This window comes from Hemitrygon akajei, chromosome 1 (assembly GCF_048418815.1).
Source record: "Hemitrygon akajei chromosome 1, sHemAka1.3, whole genome shotgun sequence".
Taxonomy (NCBI): domain Eukaryota; kingdom Metazoa; phylum Chordata; class Chondrichthyes; order Myliobatiformes; family Dasyatidae; genus Hemitrygon; species Hemitrygon akajei.
The window spans coordinates 152,988,715-153,010,938 of record NC_133124.1 but is presented as its reverse complement, the minus strand read 5'-3'; the positions used below and the strand labels follow the sequence as shown (position 1 = coordinate 153,010,938).

The following is a 22,224-nucleotide window of genomic DNA, read 5'->3' as shown; positions in this document are numbered from 1 at the left end:
TGTGGGGAGAGCCAGCCTTGGATAACTAAGGAAATAAAAGATAGTATCAAATTAAAAGTTCATTTGTACAAACTCACAAAGAGTAGTGGGAGACTGGAGGATTGGGAAAATGTTAAAAAACAACAAAGAACAACTAAACAAGAAATGAGGAAAAGGAAGATAGAGTATGAAAGTAAATTAGCACAAAATATAAAAAACAGCAAAAGTTTTTATACATATATAAAGTGGAAGAGGGTGGCTAAAGTCAGTGTCGATCCCTTGGAAGACGAGAAGGGGAAATTGATATTGGGTGATAAAGAAATGGCTGAGGCATTGAATGACTATTTTGTGTCGGTCTTCACGGTGGAGGACACATCTAATATGCCAAAGAATGATGTTATGGGCGAAATGGGAGGTGAGGACCTCGACAAAATCACTGTCACTAATGAGATAGTGATGAGGAAACTAGAGGGTTGAAGGTAGGTAAGTCCCCTTGTGCTGATGGGATGCATCCTAGGGTGCTGAGAGAATTGGTGGAGGTTATAGTGCCCCAAAGAATGAATGACTGTTAAATGTTAGAACCCCAGAGCCCCTCCCGTTCGTCCCCCCCAAGCTCCCCCCAACCCTCGCGTAAATGACAGCAAACAACGATCCCCCCTCCCCCACCAGCAATAAAAACATTGGCACCCCCCACCAAGTGCTCAAGTGTGCAGCAAAGCATCAATAAAGACACAGACTTGCAGTAACTCAAAGACTACTCATTCACCCGGTAATTCGACATACCACAGGCTCTCTCTCTCTCCCCAATAAGGGAAGAAGGGGTGTCTCCATTTCACAGCGAGAGGGGAGACATAACAAACAACTTGTTGATTTACGATGTTATAAGTCTGTTGTGTCGCTTTTTCTGAGCTCTGTGCCCAAAGAACTCTGGTCTCTGGGCACACAGCCAGCAGCTAGCTCGCTGCTTTTGATCTTCCGTCTGCCACGACACACCAATTTCCTGCAGAGGCACCGACCATGAGTCTGCCCGCCTCCAGAGCCACAAACTCTCATAAACTTGCAGGCGTGCTAGCCTTCTAGGCCGCGTCCTTGGTATATTGGACAGTGGCCAGTGGTGAGACCCCGAGAGCGGGTCCCATTCCCACAAAGAACCAAAGTCAGCACGTAACTCCAGATCAAGGTTTTCAAAAGAACCCTGAAAGGGGAAAATAGAGATATTAAAAATAGAAATAGAGCTGTTTCCGAAGATGTAAGCAAAGGAGTTGCTGTTAGGCATCATTATCTCCTAAGCTTCTGTTACTCTAGATTTCTAGCATCTGTAGAATCTCTTGTGTTTATTAGAGGTCAGTTACTATCCATCAGAATTGAGAAACATTTAAGCTACAAAAAATTTGAAGCTGTTGGACCGCAAAGCACTCCAGCAGGTGGTGAAAACTGACCGGCGGATTATTGGCACTCAATTGCCCAGCATTGAGAACATCTACCATAAACGCCGCCTGGGCAGGGCGAAAAGCATTATCAAGGATGCATCTCACCCTAACCATGGACCTTTTACTCTCCTCCCATCTGGTAGGTGCTACAGGAGCCTCCGCTCCTGCACCAGCGGCTTTTCCCTGAGGCTGTGACCCTGCTGAACCTCACATCACAGTGCTGAGCGGTATTGCACCATATTGGACTGTCTCAGTACTTTTATATTTGTATGCTGCAGCACTTTTTATTCGCAGTTATTTTGTAAATAATACTGTTCTTTTGCACTTCTGGTTAGATGCTAATTGCATTTCATTGGCTTTGTATCTGTACTCGGCACAATGACAATAAAGTTGAATTTAATCTAATCTAAGGCATAGAAGTATGGAAGGAAGTTTTCTTAAAGTTCCTTTTTCCTTCTCTTGCTGTACCTAGTGTAGTAAATGGCTGTTTTGTGTTCATGCTGATGCTGGAGTCTAGGGAGACCCAGAGTCTCCCAGGAAACTACATCTGTGTGAAGTACATCCAGCTGCAGCTCCTTGAAGACACTGTTAGGGATCTGACGCTTGGCTTGTATGGCAGAGTGAGGAGATAATCGATCAGAGTTGCAGTGAAGTAGCCACCCCTAAGTTGTAGGAGGCGAGTAGCTGGGTGACTGTCAGGAGAAATGGTAGTGTGGTAGGCAATTAGCGTAGAGCACCCCTGTGACCATTCCCCAAAATAATAACTGTACCGCTTTGGATACAGTTGTGGGGGTTGACCTTCCACCGGAATGGCACAGGGACCGGGTTACTGGCACTGAGCAGATGTCTGTGGTGCAGAAGGGAAAGAGAGATGAGGAGAGCAGTAGTGATAGGGGACTCAATAGTGAAGGGAACAGACAGGAGATTCTGTGGACATGAACGGGACAACAAGGATGGTATGTTGCCTTCCAAGTACCAGGGTCAGGGACATATCGGATTGTGTCCACAATATTTTGGAGAGGGAGGGAGAACAGCCAGATGTCTTGGTACGTATTGGTATCAATCATATAGGAAGGAAAAGCAAAGGGGTCCTGAAAAGAGAATTGAGAGAGCTAGGTGGAAAGCTGGGAAGCAGGATCTCCCTGGTAATGATTTCTGTGCCACGAGCCAGTGAGTGTAGAAAGCTGGTGCAGGGGGCAGGGCTTCAGGTTCTTGGATCATTGGGATCTCTTCTGGGGGTGTTATGACTTATTCACAAGTGAAGGGTTCCAGCTGAACCCAAGGGGGGGACCAATATTCTCGCGGACAGATTTGCTTGAACTTTTGGGGAGGGTTTAAACTAATGTGGCAGGGTGGTAGGAACCAGAGTGAAGAGACTTGGGATAGGAGGAATGGTAAAAAGGCAAAGATAGTGTGCAGTCATACTGTCAAGAAGGGCAGTAATATGATAAGACATACCGTAAATTTCGCACTACAGAGCGCACCTGATTAAAAGCCGCTGGCTCTAATTTTAGAAAGAAAATCAATTTTGTACTTGTACAAGCCGCACCGGATTTTAGGCCGCAGGTGTCCCACGTTGTAATATGAGATATTTACACAGAAAGATATTACACGTGAGGATTTTTTAACTTTTAATTAAATCCATATGGTAACATAAACAAATACATATTGCAAATGCTTTTTTTCGAACCATGCCAGTAACACGGCTACTTTTAAATATACATACGTATCGGTAACACACAAATTACGTTGCGTATACATTCCAATATCTCCTAACGACTGGTAAAAAATATATATACTGCAGCCTACCAGGAAAAGTTATTGATCGCCTTTAACTTAAAAGCAGCGTTTCGCGCTCGCCTAATGCCCCCACCTTCCCGTTTATCGCAAACCGGTGTTTCCCACAAGATGCGGCGAAACCGGATGTGACGTCATAGTATCCCGGGATGTAGTACTTCTAACTTTAACTAGAAAATACTAACAAATGAATTACTAAGCGAAAATATTATAAACTAAATAACTGCCATGAAGGCAGCACAATGCTTTTCTTCGAGTGTTTTCCATGTTGATGAGGGTGAGTACAAATGACTGATTTACAATAATTTAATTGTGAAAGTGCGCTTGATTTATCGTACAATTTCATTGGACCTCTGTGAACTACTCATCAATTTTATTGGTCTACTGTTACGAGGCAAAATGTTTTTGGCGGCATGAAAAAAACCATGCATTAGCCGCACCGTAGTAAAGGCCGCAGTGTTCAAAGCTGTTCAAAATGAGGGAAAAAAGTAGCGGCTTATAATCCGACATCTACGGTAATTACAGCCAGCAGGGTGAGTATCAGTGCGTTTGGGATGCAGAATCAAAAAGGGTAGCAAACACAGTACTCAGTGTTATATCTCAATGAACAGAGTATAAGAAATAAGGTGAATGATCTTGTTGCACTCTTACAGATTGTCAAGTATGATGTTGTGGCCATCACTGAATTGTGCTTGGGAGTTCCATGTTAAAGATTACATGTTGTATCGGAGGGATAGGAAGATAGGTAGAGGTGGTGTTGTGGCTCTGCTGGTAAAGAATGGCATCAAATCAGCAGAAAGGTGTGGCATAGGATCAGAAAATGTTGAATCCTTGTAGGTTGAGTTAAGAAAATGCAAGGGTGTAAGAGGACCCTAATGGCAGTTATATACAGACCTCCCAACAGTAGCTGGGATGTGAACTACAGAATTTACAAACCCCAGTTGGGATATTTATTGAACTGACAAAAGTACAAAGAAAAGATTTTCAATAGTTTTACTGACCTACTTAATTGTATTTTGTAAATCTACACAAAATTTGAATTTGATGGCTGCAACATACTCAACAAAAGTTGGGATAGAGTTAAAATAAGATTGAAAAGTGCACAGAATATTCAAGTAACACTGGTGTGGAAGACTCCACATTAAGCAGGCTAATTGGTAGCAGGTGAGGTATCATGACTGGGTATAAAAGTAGCGTCCATCAAAGGCTCAGTCTTTGCAAGCAAGGATGGGTCGTGGCTCACCCCTTTGTGCCAAAATTCGTGAGAGAATTGTTAGTCAGTTCAAAAGGAACATTTCTCAACGCAAGATTGCAAAGAATTTAGGTCTTTCAACATCTACAGTACATAATATTGTGAAAAGATTCAGAGGATTCAGAGACATCTCAGTGCGTAAAGGGCAAGGTTGGAAACCACTGTTGAATGCGCGTGATCTTTGAGCCCTCAGGCGGCATTGCCTAAGAAACCGTCATGCGACTGTGACAATTATAGCCACCTGGGCTCGGGAGTACTTTGGAAAACCATTGTCACTTAACACAGTCCGTCGCTGCATCCAGAAATGCAACTTGAAACTGTATTACGCAAGGAGGAGGCCATACATCAACTCTATGCAGAAACGCCGGCGAGTTCTCTGGGCCCGAGCTCATCTCAGATGGACCGAAAGACTGTAGAACCGTGTGCTGTGGTCAGATGAGTCCACATTTCAACTAGTTTTTGGAAAAAACGGGCGTCGAGTCCTCCGTGCCACAGATGAAAAGGACCATCCTGATTGTTATTAGCGAAAGGTGCAAAATCCAGCATCTGTGATGGTATGGGGGTGCATCAGTGCCCACGGCATAGGTGAGTTGCATGTATGTGAAGGTACCATTGACTCTGAGGCATATATTAGGATTTTAGAGAGACATATGTTGCCATCAAGGCGACGTCTCTTCCCGGGACGTCCATGCTTTTTTCAGCAGGACAATGCCAGACCACATTCTGCACGGGCTACAACAGCGTGGCTTTGTAGACACAGAGTGCGTGTGCTTGACTGGCCTGCTGCCAGTCCAGATCTATCTCCTATTGAAAATGTATGGTGCATCATGAAGAGGAGAATCAGACAACGGAGACCCGGACCGTTTAGCAGCTGAAGTCTTATATCAAGCAAGAATGGACAAAATTTCCAATTGCAAATCTACTACAATTAGTATCCTCAGTTCCAAAACAATTAAAAAGTGTTATTAAAAGGAAAGGTGATGTAACACAATGCCTCTGTCCCAACTTTTGTTGAGTGTATTGCAGCCATCAAATTCTAAATTTGTGTATATTTACAAAATACAATTAAGTTGGTCAGTAAAACTATTGAAAATCTTTTCTTTGTACTTTTGTCAGTTAAATAAAGGTTCATGTGAATTAACATATCACAGATTTTTGTTTTTATTGCATTTTGGAAAATATCCCAACTTTTCTGGAAATGGGGTTTGTAATTGGAAATAGAAAAGGCTTGTCAAAAGGGCAATGCTACGATAGTTATGGGAGATTTCAGTATGCAGGTTGATAAGGGAAAATCAGGTTGGTAATGGATCTCAAGAGTGAGTTTGTTTAATGCCTACAAGATGGCTTTTTAGAGCAATTCGTTGTTGAGCCTACTAGGGGATCAACTATACTGGATTGGGTGTTGTGTAAGTGAACCTGATGTGATTAAGGAGCTTAAGGTAAGAGAACCCTTTGGAGGCGTGATCTCAGTATGACTGAGTTCAACTTGAAACTTGATAGGAAGAAAGTAAAGTGTGATGTAGCAGTATTTCAGAAGAGTAAAGGAAATTAATGGTATGAGAGAGATGGTAGGTCAAAGTAAATTGGAAGGAGATGCTGGCAGGGATGACAACAGAGCAGCAATGGTGTTATGTTTCTGGAAAAAATGAAGGTGCAGGGTTGATTATATTCTAATGTAACACCCTGGTTCACATATTTACTGCTATGCTGTAGTTATTTCATTTTAGCAGTTCTGTAAAAGCCGTCAGTTCTGCTTTCAGCCTCCGTGGATTATTGAAGATAGAGGATACTGAGGATTTTGTGTCGTTCAATTAGGATGGCGGATCTGGGAGGTTTTGTGAGGGACACTTAAGGTTGGTCTTGGTGTTGTAAACTTCTTTTGATCCACCTGATGCAAAGACATCACGTACTACGGTGAATGCAACTTTAACTCTTTATTAGTAGCAAGCTACCAGAGAGAACCTTCCTTAAGCACACTCTTGGAGGCTACATCGGAAGTCTCTGGTTTCTAAAGCAAATACAGCTCTTTAATACATATGCAATTACGTACACAGGATACATTTGTGGGTTCAACCCCCTTGATTTTCTGTACAGATGATTATTGTTAACTTTTCAGCCATAAATTGTTTTTTGTAACAGCTTAACTGCCCCTATGTTCGGAAACAGCCAGACACAAGCTTACCACTCTGAGCCTCCTACCCTTGAAAAGGCATTCCTTTTAATGCTTATCTTGAAATCGCTCCAAAGCAGGGTATGTCTCTTACAGCAATTAATCAAGCAATGATACAAGTTGCTTCTAAGCAAGAACTGAAGTTAAACACAAGTCGCATACCAAAAATAATATCACCCGCTCAGCTTATCTTGCAGGAGCACTTTGTGCTTATATACTTTTTGCAATGTCTTAGCCGCTATGACCCTTACAAAATAGCCAGGGTCACAGGAGGCTTATGAGATGCTAACTCCTTAAAATCTCATTGGGGTTTTTTTTCTGTTGGGTGGGAGATGAAGAGTGAAGATGCTGGAGAGAACCAGTTGTAGGATTTGACCTGGTGGGGGACCATGATTTGTTCGAACAAGGTGCCGGGATCTACTGAACATTGATGAATATGTGTAACTTTTGGGAGAGTTGAGCTCCAACTTGTATACATTTGACTGTTTAATTATAATCGACCCTTTTTGGCTTTTTTCTTTACTAACCCTTTAAATAAGTTGAGATTCATAAGTATTCCTTTAATCATAAACAGTGTGCCGTCTGTTATTTCTCAACACTGAGTCATAATAGTGGCAAATTACACAGCATTCACACAAACCGGGGTTTGTGGTGCAAGCTCTGTCTAAATCTCGCAGATTTGACGGGCCGGAGTATGTATTCCCTAGACTTGTGCAGCTAAGCAAACCAAAAACAAAGAAATACTCATGGCAAAATAATACAACTGTGGCTGACAAGGGAAATCAAAAGAGTTGGGCATACAATAAAGCTAAAATTTGTAGGAATATAGAAGATTGCAGATTTTTGAAAGCTTCCCAGAGAACAACTAAAAGAATCATTAGGAGAGAAAAGATGAAATATGAAAGCAAGCTAGCAAACAATATCAAAGTGCATAATAAAAGCTTTTTCAAGTATGTAAAAGAAAAAGAGAGAGAGAGATGAGAATGGATATTGGACTGCTAGAAAATGAGGCCAGAGAAATAATGGGGTCAAGGAGATGGTAGATGAGCTATAGGAGCATTTTGCATTAGTCTTCACTGTGGAAGGTACCAGCAGTGTGTCAGGTGTTGAAGGCTATGCGGGAAGAGAAATGAGTGCAGTTACTATTACAAGGCAGAAAGTTTTTCAAAAAACTTAAAGACCTTACAGTACACAGGTCATCCAGACCAGACGAACTCGCCCTAGGGTTCTGAAAGAGGTATTGGTAGAGGCATTAGTAATTATCTTTCAAAAATCATTGGACTCTGGCATGCTGCCAGAGGACTAGAAAATTGCAAATATCACCCCATTCTTTAAGAAAAGAGGAAGGCAGCAGAAAGGAAATTATAGTCCAGTTAGCCTGACGTCAGTGGTTGTGACGATGTTGGAGTCAGTTGTTAAGGATGAAGTTATAGAGTATGGTGACACAGGACAAGATAGGACAAAATCAGCATGCTTTCCTTAAGGAAAAATCCTGCCTGATGAACCTGTTGGATTTTTTTGAGGAGATTACAAGTAGGATAAATAAAGGAGATGCTGTGGATGTTGTATATTTGGACTTTCAAAAAGCCTTTGACAAGGTGCCACATATGTGGCTGCTTACCAAGTTGAGAGGAATTACAGGAATTTTACCATCATAGTTAGAGCAATGGCTGATTGATAGGAGGCAGTGAGTATGCATAAAAGGATCCTTTTCTGGTTGGCTGCCAGTGACTAGTGGTGTTCTGCAGGGGTCAGTGTTGGGACATCTTTATGTACTCTACATCAATGATTTTGATGATGGAATAGATGGCCTTGTTGCTAAGTTTGCAGATGATATGAAGATTGGTGGTCGGGCAGATAGCATGCAGAAGGACTTAGATTAGGCAAATGGGTAAGAAAATGGCAAATGAAATAGAATGTTGGAAAATGCATGGTCATGCATTTGATAGTAGAAATAAATGTGTGGACTATTTTCTAAATGGGGGAAAAATCCAAAAATCTTACTTGGGACTCCTTGTGAAGAACGTCCTGAACGTTGCAGGTAGAGTTGGTGGTGGGGAAGGCAAAAGCAATGTTAACATTCATTTCATGATGACTAGAATACAAGAGCCAGGGATGTGATGCTGAGGCTTTATAAGGCACTGGTGAGATTGTACCTTGAGTATTGTGAATGGTTTTGGGCTTCTCATTTAAGAAAGGGTGTGCTGGCATTGGAGTGGATTCAGAGGAGGTTCATAAGGATGATTTCGGGAATGAAAGAGTTAAACGAGGAACATTTGATAGCTCTGGGTCTGTACTTGCTGGAATTTAGAAGATTGAGGGGAATCTCATTGAAGCCTTTTGAATGTTGAAAGGCCTAGACAGAGTAGATGTGGAAGGGATGTTGCCCATGGTGTTGAGTCTAGGACAAGAGGGCACAGCCTCAGGATAGAGGGACATCCATTTAAAATAGAGATGTGGTGAAATTTTTTTATCTAGAAGGTGATGAATTTGTTACCACAGACTGTTGTGGAGGTCAGGTTGTTGGGACTATTTAAGACCGAGATTGATAGGTTCTTGATTGGACACGGCATCAAAGGTTAAGGGGAGTAGGCTGGGGAGTGGAGCTGAGGAGGGGAAAGAAGGATCAGCCACGATTGAATGGCCAAATGCCTATGTTCCTCTGTCTTATGGACTAATATCAAGAAAGACTGTTGACAGTGAAAGGATTGAGTGATTAAATAACAGTGTATGTTAGACTAGAGTAATTAAGGATGGTGAGACATCTGAATAACGAAAGGTAGTACTGAGTGAAATACTAATGTTACCTGAAGTCAACAATAAATAACACAAAATACACTAAAGTATTTGCAAAAATACTTAAAATTTAAAATATTATTTTTTCTGTTGTACAAACATTTGCGGGGGAGAAATGTAAAAATGTTGAGCCATACATGAATGTGCTTAGTTCCTTAAGATGCATTTGAAGTTTAGGTCATTAGACAAAGGGGCAGAATTAGGCCTATTGGGTCTGCTTCGCCATTCCATCATGATTGGTTTATTATCTCCTCAATCCTAATAGAACATAGAAATCTACAGCGCATTACAGGTCCTTTGGCCCACAACGTTGTGCCAACCACGTAACCTACTCTAGAAACTACCTAGAATTTCCCTACTGCATAGCCCTCTATTTTTCTAAGCCCCATGTACCTATCTAAGAGTCTCTGTCACTGTCGCTGGCAGTGTATTCCACACACTCACTACTTTCTGTGTGGGAAAAGCTTACCTCTGACATTCCCTCTGTACCTACTTCCAAGCACCTTAAAACTATGCCCCCTCGTGTTAGCAGTTTCAGCCCTGAGATAATGCCTCTCATCATCTTATACACCTCTATCAGGTCACCTACTCTCTTGCCTTCTCCCCACAACCTTTGACACCTTTACGAATCAAGAAGCTCTCCTGTTTTAAATAAACCCAATGAATTGGCCTCCACAACTGTCCACGGCAATGAATTCCACAGATTCACCACCCAGTTTTAATTAACCAAAGGTGTAAATTAATTTTGCTACTTATTCATTATCTAATTAATATTAATATTTTTAGATACTCTGGTTTGATAATACTGATAATACTGCTCTTTCTAGATGTACAAGCTATGGAATTTCAATGGACAGAACAAGTATGTAGAAGAAAACAGAACTGAGGGTTGAAGATTAGATTGACAGGCTGGAACTAATATACACACCATCACTTAGAAACCATTGATTTAATAATCCATTTTCCCTTATTAGAATGTTGATGCTTGGATATTACCTATACATTTGAAAATATGATTGTAGATTGAGTGCCTATATTTTTGATGATGCAGAGTTTTTGGATTCCAAAGTTGAACCCACAACATATTCACTTAGACACAAGACATTCTGCAGAGACTGGATATCCACAGCAATACACACAAAATTCTGGGGGAGCTCAGCAGGTCGGGCAGCATCTATGGAGTAGGAATAAATAATTGACAATTTGGTCCGAAACCCTTCATCAGGACTGGAAAGGAAGAGGGAAGGAGGTCTGAATAGGAAGATGGTGGGAGGGAAGGAGAACAAGCTGGCAGGTGATGGGTGAAGCCAGGTGGGAGGAAAGGTGGGGGACAGGGAATGAAGTGAGAATCTGAGGGGTGATAGGTGAAAAAGATAAAGGGCTAAAGAAGACATGCTAGGAGACTAGTACGCCTACACTGAGCATGCAGATGTCTTCCAGAAGTAGAGAAATGGCAGGTCGTGATGCCAATCAGTTGCAGCGCTGATTTTATAATAGCAGTGCTTCTCTACACTGCAATATTACACCTGCAATATTTGAAAGTGCACACAGGGTATTTGTTAAGTTGCTGTTGATTTCTTCTGGCCTTTATGAAATAACTAAAATTTCATGATGTATATTTGTATGCATTCCTCTGACAGTAAACATACCTATTGAAATCATGTACGTGTTCCAGAAGTCGACAGATGCTGAAGCAGTTTGAAATTTTAGCGTAAACCCTTTGCTGCCAACTCCTGAGCACATCAGTTGGCCTCCTCCTGGAATTGAACACAACTCGTGTTTGGTGCCTTGTAGAGCAGCATAGGTTCTCACAAGAGGAAGAGTGGCAGAATGACTCTCATCAGGCACCCTTCTCTGCAGAGGGTGTTCAGAGAAAATTTATCCCATTGAGGTCCCTGTAGTGATCAGAGTCGCACACGTACACAGACAGTGCTGATGGATCTCAACAGGTTAGGCAGCATCTTCCATTTAATGTGTGCGTGAGACACACTGGATTTCCAGCATCAGCAGAATCTTTTGTTTCATATATTGAGATGTCTGCATTTCATTCGGGTGTTTGCCGTTTGCTACAGCTGAACCTCAGTGGGATAAGAATCACATAGCCAGTGGTTGTGAGGGCGACTGTTGTTATGCTTCATGATTGATCCTGTAGGTGTTGGCAATATCTCAGTTTTCATACTTTACTCTCTCCCTTTACTCATAACCTAGTCTAACCCCACCCATTTTCCTTTTAGCTGCTAAAGAAATGTAATCTGATCTGACAGAGCTGGGAGATTGAGAAAACAATTGTGCTAATCCCCCTGTTGCACCATAAATACCCTCTTTTTCTTCTTTCTGACAAGAACCAGGAACATATAACTCTTTGCAGCCTTTCCCAGGGTGTAATTTTGCCAAAGTGACATTAACTGTTTGATGCTGTAACCTGGTTAGGTCCATAATCGTGCTAATGGAGATGCTTCTCACTTGCACGAAGCAATGGGTGGACTTCAAGATTCTGACAACATCTGATTCATGGTTGTTGCTGAGCTCCGTGCCTATTGATGCTGTCCTATTGTTGTTTGGTGTATCTCTCAATATATCAAGGATTCTTTGGTATATGACCATTAGATGTTGCTGTATGTAAATGTTTTAGGTGATGGAACAGATTGCTTGGTTGCCAAGTTGGCAGTTGTTAGGAAGATTGGTGGAGGGGCAGGTAGTGTTGAGGAAGCAGGTAGGATGAAGAAGGAATTAGACAGATTCGGAGAATGGGCAAGAAAGTGACAAATGAAATACAATATTGGAAAATGCATGGTCATGTACTTTGGTAGTAAAAGTAAATGTGTGAACTATTTTCTAAATGTGGGAAAAATCCAGGAACCTGAGATGCAGAGGGACTTGGGAGTCCTTGTGCAGAACACCCTAAAGGTTAACTTGCAGGTTGAGTCAGTGGTGAGGAAAGCAAATGCCATGTTAGCATTCATTTCAAGAGGCCCAGAATATGAGCAAGGATGTGATGCTGAGGCTTTATAAGGCACTGGTGAGGCCTCAACTTGAGTATTGTGAACAGTTTTGGTCCGTTATCTTAGAAAAGACGTGCTGGCATTGGAGAGGATCCAGAGGAGGTTCACAAGGATGATTCCTGCTATGAAAGGGTTATCATACGAGGAACGTTTGATGGCTCTGGGTCTGTACTTGCTGGAATTCAGAAGGATGAGGGGATCTCATTGAATCCTTTTGAATGCTGAAAGCCCTAGACACAGTAGTGTGGAAAGGGTGTTTGCCATGGTGGGAGAGTCTAGGATAGAGGGCTGCCCTTTCAAAACAGATGTGGAGAATTTTCTTTAGCCAAAGGGTTGTGAATTTGTGGAATGTCTTGCCACATGTAGTTGTGGAGGCCAGGTTGTTGGGTGCATTTAAAGTAGAGACTGGTAGGTTCTTGATTGGAGATGGCATCAAAGGTTACGGGGAGAAGCCCGGGAACTGGGGTTGAGGAGGAGATAGAAAAAAGGATCAGCTGTGATTGAATGGCAGAGTAGACTTGATGGGCCAGATGGCCTTATTCTGCTCCTATGTCTTATGGTCTTAGGTTGGAGCAAAATTAGGCTGTTTTCTTTCTTCTGGAGAACATTTGTGTACTCAATGGATGCGTTCTAGGCTCCTTAGCAATATGACATCCCTGGTATGCAGCCATGAGTCATGTTCTTAACTTAATCCATTGAATGGTTCATCTAAGCTTTGGCAGCAGTACACACCTTTTTCGAGAATAATGCTGATTTTACTCTGTAACACATGTCCAAGATAAAAGTGCATTGCAGTTAAGTGTACCATCAGTGTTCAAACTTGTAGTTGGGACTGTGCAATCAAATCACTGTGTCATCAGCATAATTGTTATCTTAATCTCCCCGCTCTGCTAGATCAGATTACATTTCTTTAGCAGCTAAAAGAAAAATGGTGAGTTTGGGTGAGGTTATGGTGAAGAAAAAGACTAAAGTATGTAAACACTTGCATCATCTTTAGTTTGTAAAACAGAAGAGATTATGAAGTGAGATGCAAGTAGTTTTGATATGAGGATGCAATCATCAGTGCATTTACAGATCATGATTTAGGCTTTTAATAATGGTCAGCACTGTCTTCTCTGGTTTACATTTGTATTTATGCTATATATCAGGAATACTGTTTGAAATACCTTTATTGTGAGTAGTCTCCTACTATCTGCTAAATAAAGTATGCTGAATTCACCATGTATGATCTGCCTTTTGTCAGTATGTCCTCTCTATTTTAAATCAATCTGCACTTATAAATAACAACACTTCTAGCAGTTGACCATTGGCATTGGATAAAATTACTTGGTGACATTCTTGTCCCTTTGTACACCTTGCATACATAAAAATGACTACCGGTATCTGCAATCTCACTTGTTGGTATCCTCATAAGGACTTGGAAATTCTCTTCCTTTGAATATTTAATTTTAAATCTTGTATCTGTCATATCAATTGAAACCCCCTGGTTTCCTTGGCTACGCAAGTCTAAGGAAAGTGTTCTCTGGTCCTGCCAAACTCATGAGACTGAAACAGCTCTCCTGCCCCAAAGCCCAGTTTGTGTGGATGTTACCCTATTACAAATTAGTGCCACGAAATTATAGATAGGACACTGCATACAATTAAAGGAATTATATTTATGAATCTTAGCTTAAAGGGTTGGTAAAGAAAAACACAAGGAATGGGCCCTTTTTAATTAAACAGTCAAATGTGCATGAGTTGGAGCTCATCTTGAACTTCTCGATCACTCGCTCACTGGGCCCTTGGTCTGCGTGAAAACACACACCACCTTCCGAACGTTGCTGGCAATCCATCTCGAACAAACGGGTCTCCCACCAGGTCATATCCTACAACCGGTTCTCCCTAGTGTCTTCCCTCTTCATCTCCCGCTGAACCAAAAAAAAAACCCCAAGACCAACCTTAGTAATTCTCACCAAAAAAACCTCCCCTTAATTCGACCATCCTAATTAGATGGCACACACTCCTCATCATCCTTTATCTTCAACAATAACCCAAACAGGCTGACAGCAGAACAGACTGCTCTTATAGAACTGCTAAATGAAATACATGCACATAACAATAAAAATATGAACCAGGGCATTACGCTCTGCCTTCCCCCCCCCCCAATATAGTCACGTCCTCATGACTTGCAAATAGTTTGTTAATAACACTAATTTCGAAGGATCAACGCATCGGCATCTATGTAATGACTCCCCAGCCAGTATTTCAGGCTGAAATCATAGGTAGACAACGCCGCCAAGCACCGATGGCCGGTGGCATCCAGTTTCGCTGAGGTCAGGGATATAAACTAATGGGTTGTTGTCTGGTCTCACCTTGAACTTGGCACCATATAGATAGTCACTTAACTTACCTGCCACAGCCCAATTCAATGCCAGGAACTCCAATTTGAGTGTGGGATAGTTTTGCTTGGTGGATAACCATATAACCATATATAACAATTACAGCACGGAAACAGGCCTTTCTAGTCTGTGCCGACGCTTACACTCACCTAGTCCCACTGACCTGCACTCAGCCCATAACCCTCCATTCCTTTCCTGTCCATATACCTATCCAATTTTACTTTAAATGACAATACCGAACCCGCCTCTACCACTTCTACTGGAAACTCGTTCCACACAGCTACCACTCTGAGTAAAGAAATTCCCCCTCGTGTTACCCTTAAACTTTTGCCCTAACTCTCAAATCACGTCCTCTTGTTTGAATCTCCCCTACTCTCAATGGATAAAGCCTATCCACGTCAACTCTACCTATCCCCCTCATTATTTTAAATACCTCTATCAAGTCCCCCCTCAACCTTCTACACTCCAAAGAATAAAGATGACAGACTCTGGCTGACAAACGCAACAGGACTCAACCCTGTGCCCTGATCCTGATACAGAACACCCCCTAAACTCTAAACAGATGTCTTGCAGAACTGGTACTTGTAGAGGGAAAGTTTCAACTCTTCAGCTTTCAGGCAGCCCAGCACCTTCAATAGCCTTGCTTCATGTTCCTCCAAGGTGGATCTGAACACTGAGATCATTCAGGTACACCAATACCTCAAGCAAGTTCATATCCCCACCATTTTCTCCATGACACGCTGGAAAGTTGCTGGGGCTCCCGATATGCCCTTGGGGCATCCTTTCGAACCGGAAGAATCCCAGTGGACATATGAATGCTGTCTTCTCTTTGTCAGCCTCACTCATGGGGATACTAGATCCCTGCTCCTCAAGTCCACCCCACTGAACAACTTCGCACCACTCAGGTTGGGGACTATGCCTGTTCAGAGTCCGATAGTCCATACACATCATACCTTCTCATTTTTTTTCCTAGCCAACACTATTGGAGACGGATAAGGGTTTATGGATTCAGTGATGACCCCAGCTTCCTTAATCTTCCGCAGATGCTGCTGAACGTCCTCCACCTCTGCAGATGCCAGTTGCCATGCCCTTTCTCTGAACTGGGTATCCTCTGTCACTCGTATCATGTGTCGAGTACCCACATCAAAACTCATCAGTAGTAAAGACATCTTCCGGCTTCAACGTCTTCTCTATCAACCTCTTCTTCCAACCTCCATGTCCCCTAAATTTGAATGACTCGGAGGTCAACTTTCCCCTTTTTAGAGAGTTTCTCCCCATCTTGTCTCACAGGGACACGAGACGTTACTGTCACTGGAAAGAGGTGCACCATTGGCATCCTCCACCTGAGGGTGACCTCCCGCTCTGAAGTGTTCCTGACACTCACTGTCATCGTGCTCAAGTGTACAACTGAGGGCTTCTGCAGTTCAGGCCACACCAGTACCCCAGCAGGAACCAGGACTCCTCTTTGTGGTCTTCCGGAGCATCCACCAGGAGGGCCTCGGCATCAGCCATTCCGGGAAATTTGAGGTCTCCCATCACTCCTGCTACTTCCCCGGGCCGTAACACGACCGGTTTGGACTGGGTGAACCACACAATCCCTCGTTTATGCTCATTATCCAGCCCAGTGCACCCATGCACTTCCTCAAAAGCAGCTCAGAACACAGGGTGCATGGACAATGTTTTCAAGAAGCTCTCTCCAACTTTCTCCTTGCAGACTCCCACTAGCCTCCTCACAATAGGAGTATTCATCACCACGAGAATTGAAGCTTCACCCTTCTCGACCAGCACCGGACAAACCAGCACTAATGTATCAGGGATCTCAGCTACTCCCACATCTGCCTCCGAAAACTCCAGCTTCAATGACCAGTAACCATCGTATGGATAGACCCCAGATCTCTAGCGCACTGAATAGCTTTAATGGTAAACGCGTCAAATACCGGTTGTAAAACGAACGGTACAGCAGAGTAATCTGAGAACCTGGTTCAAGTATGGCTCGAGCATAAATACCCTCAATCCGTAGCGATACACTGGAGCTTGCCCCACCAAGCCTTCAGGAATAGGGTTTTTTGCTTTAGGGTGTCCCTTAATATTTTGCTGGGAATGTGTTCTCCCTGAGACACCAGGCCATTCCCTCACTAGGTCTCTCTGCTTAGGTACGCAGGGGATCACTGTCTGAGGGGTTTTCCCATCCTTCACACTCCGGCCTCATGTGTCCCTCTTCACCACAGTTATAACAGACAATACCGGTCGCCCTCCCCCACTTCCTCGTGAAACCCTGTTCACTTGCAGCCCTCTGCTTAGTCCCTTCCCTCAGGGGGTCTGACTCCCTGTCGGCTTTATTTTGCTGGGTGGCGCACCTGTCGATAGCAGCTGGGACATCTCAGTCCTAAACTCAGCCATGAGCTCCCTGATCATTCCGACAAGGGGACTACTACTGAGGGCTGTAACTTGCAGAGATCTCCTGTGCCTCCATCACATTCTCCTCCTCTCTTATTTCTCTGATCAGCTGGACAAACAAGGGAGGGGGGCGCATCTCACGAGACATTTGGAGACCCCAATTGATCAGGTACGGTGACTGGGTGCCTTTCGCCACTTGGTCCATTCTTAACTGTGTCACCCTAGACATTTGAATGACACCCCCCCCACGCTGCAAGCAACTCAGCTGCCTCTCTAGCCGAAAAATGCAGGCGGGAAGTTTCTCCCCCTTCTCCTGAAACGTTCTGAAACCCCATCGTAAGCTCTATTGGGCTTCCCCTCGCGCCAAACACATTTTCTTGTGCTTACATATGTAACTTTCAGTTCGACTAGCGGCTTAATCTAGGGGATGATAGCCCCTCTGCCTGGCCAGACTGAAGAAATCTCATTTGGGTGGATGCTGTGCGATGTGTCCGGTTACAAACCAGTACCACAAAATAACAAACGGTACACAATATGCAATTAAACGATTGAGCTTTATAATTCTTAATTTGACTATATGGTTAGTAAAGAAACAAAACCAGAAAAGGGCCCATTCTCATGAAATAGTCTAATGCGCAAACGTTGGAGCTCACTCATAAGACTGTTCATCTATCATCGACCTCCTCCGATCGTTGCTGACCTTCGGACCCTCACTCCAGGTCCACTCTGTCTGGCAGTCTACCAGCTCTCTCCACTTGCCTCTTCTCTACTTATCTCCCCCCAGCGAAAGACCGTGAAAGCACTGCTCCCAGACACACAAGAAAGAACAACATGTCACTCATTGGCTAGTGTGCCCCGTTATCTCTCGTCATAACCCAAACATTGCTGCTACAGAGAAACCATTACCTTAGCAGTGGCACATTACAGAGAAGCCATTACATTAGCAGTGAAACCTTACAGTATGTTCACATGTAGCCTGCAGAGGTAGTAAAGGGGTTCTGTGTCTTAGTGGATCTCACGATGTCAGCAGCCGTCCCTTCAAACTTTCAACCAATCGCTGTCTTTTTCATCAGAGCACTGCCACTCATCCAGTGACTGGGAGTTCTGCTCCACCCGTCTCAAATTTCTCTTCCTCCTTGGGGAGTGGGCTTCACTCCTGAGAACATGAACATTCTCAGCTTTCTATAACTAGGACACCCCCCCCCCCCCCCCCCCCCCCATTGCCTGTGCACTTTTGCCATTTATTCGCCAGGGAGTTGGGCCGATACCAACTTGGAATGCTTACCTCTCACTGGAGGTCTCATTAAACCTCCCAAATCAGACCACTCCTTCTCCTCGTTCTGCAGAAACAACATCAACATGTCTTTGAAGTCTCTGCTCCTAGCTACGGGAAACTTTGCTTGTGATTCGGCACGCTCGCCTCCTTCTGGTAGTTCAACTGTTATTACGTCAGTGTTAGTCTGAACTAAAACAAAGTCTTTGCCCGCCATTTTATCAAACCTCCGCTCCACAATCGTACCTGCTCCTACTGCTTTAACGGTACTTAAAGTTTGAATTAACAATTTGTTGGGATATGAATGTCTCCCCCACTCAATACGCATTTATTACCGGTATCCCTATGGATTCGCACCAACACTCGACCCCTGCAGCATCCATAACCACGTATCGTAATCACTTTACCGGACAATAGTTTAACACAGACTTAACACACAGCGCACTGGATCAATGCTCAGGGCAATCACACAGCATCCAATGAAATTGATCCTGGACGATACCCCCACAATGAAACCCCCAGTTTCCTTGGCTACGCAAGTCTAAGGAAAACACTGTCCAATCCTGCCAAATTCATGCGACTGAGACGACTCTCCAGCCCCAAACCCTGATTTGTGTGGATGCTGTGTAATTTGCTACCCTGTTACAAATTAATGTCACAAATACGATTAAAGGAATTATATTTATGAATCTTAACCTAAAGGGTTTGTAAAGAAAAGCAAAAAGAAAAGGGCCCATTTTAATTAACCAGTCAAATGTAGCGTTCACATTTTGGAGTTCATCTTGAACTTCACTGTTATTTACACGCTGGGCCCTCGGTCAGTGTGAAAGCACACACCACCTTTCGAACATCGCTTTCAATCCATCTGGAACAAACGAGTCTCCCTCCGGGTCATATCCTGCGACTGGTTCTCCCCACTCCCCAGTGCCTTCTCTCTTCATCTCCTGCTGAACAAAAAAAAACCCCGAAGACCAACCTTAGTGTCCCTCACCAAGAAAACCTCCCCCCAATTCTATCATCTTAATTGGATGGCACACATTCCTCATCATCCCTTATTTTCAACAATAACCCAAACAGGCTGACAGCAGAACAGACTGCTCTTACAGAACTGCTAAATGAAATACATACAGGATAGTAGTAAAAATATGAACTAGGGCATTACATAATTGTTCCATATTCTTCTATGCATAAAGTTGAGTAGAATATTTGCTCTTTTTCTATGGTACCTTCATTCTAAAAACGAATTCCTTCATCCGTGAATGGTGAGATCTTTAAATATATTGGTTAAAATGTAATTTATCTGCAGTGGTAGTCGCTTGTTTCTAACTATTCACAATTAAATGTTGAAAACTTGGTGATGGAAAAGATTTATTTAGTTTGCTTGCTGGTACCTTTCTACTACTATTATTTCCAAACTGAACAGAAAGATAAATTATGAAAATAATTAATTGAAAACTTTTCATTGTATTTGCCTCTTTGCAATAAATTGGTGTTTCTTTTTCAGCTGGTAGTTTAAATAAATAATAATCATTTAGTTGTTGGACCAGTATGTAAATATTCACAGATGCTTTAATCACATTGCTCTTCAATCTTTAGTTTTGAGCAGACCCCTTTACCTGAGCATGTGATTTATTCTTCAACCTCTTCATTAGGAGCTTATTTTTGTGAGTTTTGCCAGCTCTATTGCATCATAGTACGTCATTGACAAAATAAAGAGCAAATTCATATAACGGTCTCTCTGGTGCTTGTAACAAAGTTGGCTCTAACTCTGGTCACGTGACTCAGCATCACATGCGTAATGGTGAAAAGGCCACCTTTAATAAGCAACACACCTCTAGGGTTGGTATGATTCAGGTTCAACCAAACAGGAAAGTTGGGATGTTCCAGGAAAGAAGATTGATTGTAAAATTATTATCCACCAGGAAATAACAGATTTATACTGGCATAAAATTACCAATATTTCAGCTTTAACGAGCAGTTGATAGAGGGCCCATTACAGTTAAATCAGTGTAAATGTGCGCATAAATGTTAGAGCTTATTTCTGTAGTATTTGGGTGTATCACTTGATTTATGGCAGTGAACCCCCATCGCCAACCATAGTTTGAACTTCCCTTGAAGAACGTCATGAACAAACTGGCTAACTTAGAAGTATCGGCATTTCATACTTGGAACCATTCATTTGCACAAGCATTCCTTGCAATGGAGTCTCCCCTTCGGGTAGGGTCCTCCAAGAGTCTTCCCTTGAGCTGTTCTCATCTCCAAACTAAGGACCCCTGAACCAGATTACCAGCCTTCAGAAATCTGATCCTGCTCAGCTCTCTCAAATGATCCATGGTATCCCACTGGATAGAACATTACAACAAGATAAACCCAGTTGGCTGACACAGCGTTCCTAAGTTGAGCAAATGGCTCCCTATCTCAAATGAAACCAAAACACTAGTCTATGAAGCTTGCTTAACAGAACACAGTGTTTTCAGAAAACTACTAAAATAAAATGCCTAACAGCATAGCAGTAGAAATACAATAAAACATGTCCATAACCAGGGCATTGCATTCTCCCCTCACCAACGATGGTCATGTCCTCATAACTCTGTTAGCCTTTGGAACTTATCAAACCATTATTAGCAACACAGTATTCAAATGAGTTTTGTGATCTCAGGACCCCAATCCATTTGTAAATGGAAGTAACATCTCACTGTTGGGATTGATGTAACACTATTTCCCAGGTGTATCGTATGCCAGTTTATCTGGGAGTTTCCTGACTCAATGAGTCTTCCTTGGCTCATATTCAGCTTCTTCAGCCCCAGCCTCTCCTTGTGACTATTCCTGTTCACTTGGGGATGAGATCCCCTGCCTATCATTCGTATTTTTCTGTGACTCCGTTCCCACTGCCCCCAACTGAACTCAGCTTCATCTCCAATTATATTTGAGTCCACTTTCCCTTCACTCTTTTTTATCACATATGATTGTCCCCTGGTAATCCCCACTATAATTGGGTCGGGGCTGGGAGATTCAGACATCTCTTAACAGCTGTTGGGGAATTTGCATAAGGCAAAGCATACCACACTCCCATTTCCTAATCCTCTGAGTCTGTACAGTATTCAGTGGGTTCATCTGGTCCTTCTTCAGGTCTTTCCACTGAAATCACACTTTTGCCAACTTGTTGCCTTTGTGCCCTCCTATGCAGAGTTCCTCTACTAGTTGTAGGTTCCATATCAGACTGTGGGTCAACATGTACTTCCTGCCCCAGGAGTAAAAGGTGATTCTGATGGAGAATTCACCAGAGACAGGACCATTCGCATCCTCTGCCCACACCAGGAAAACTGACAAATTTGGCATCTGGCTCTCCCTTACGCAAGGTGTAGAAACCCAGCAGTCAGCCAACTTATGCTTTCCTTGTAGCCCCAAATTTCTTATAAAAGCTCTCTCTTCAGGCATCAGTTGAGAGAACCTGATCTTTTGATCATATCTCCTCTTGTTCCCTTTTTTTTTGCTTGGTAGCAGAAACTGCTTCTGGCTTTTTGTAGATCTTTCCCCATGTCAGACACATACTTGAGATATGTTTTCTGTGGCAAGTCTTCGCTGTTGGTTCCAAAATAAAGATCTACAGGTAATCTCGTTTCATATCCAAACATCATATAGTATGGCAAGTAGCCAGTGGCTTCATTCTGTGTACAGTTGTAGCAGTGTACCTAAAGCAGTGTTGGCTCCACTTGCTCTTTTTGTTGGCATCCAGAGTTTCAAGCATGT

At 42.9% G+C, this 22,224-nt stretch overlaps 1 protein-coding gene across 4 annotated transcripts in view; it reads left to right on the top strand.

The window, feature by feature from the left end:
• Positions 1 to 22,224, top strand: part of LOC140731478 (arf-GAP with SH3 domain, ANK repeat and PH domain-containing protein 1-like) — a 424,608-nt gene that overhangs the window by 108,848 nt on the left and 293,536 nt on the right. The window lies entirely within an intron of this gene.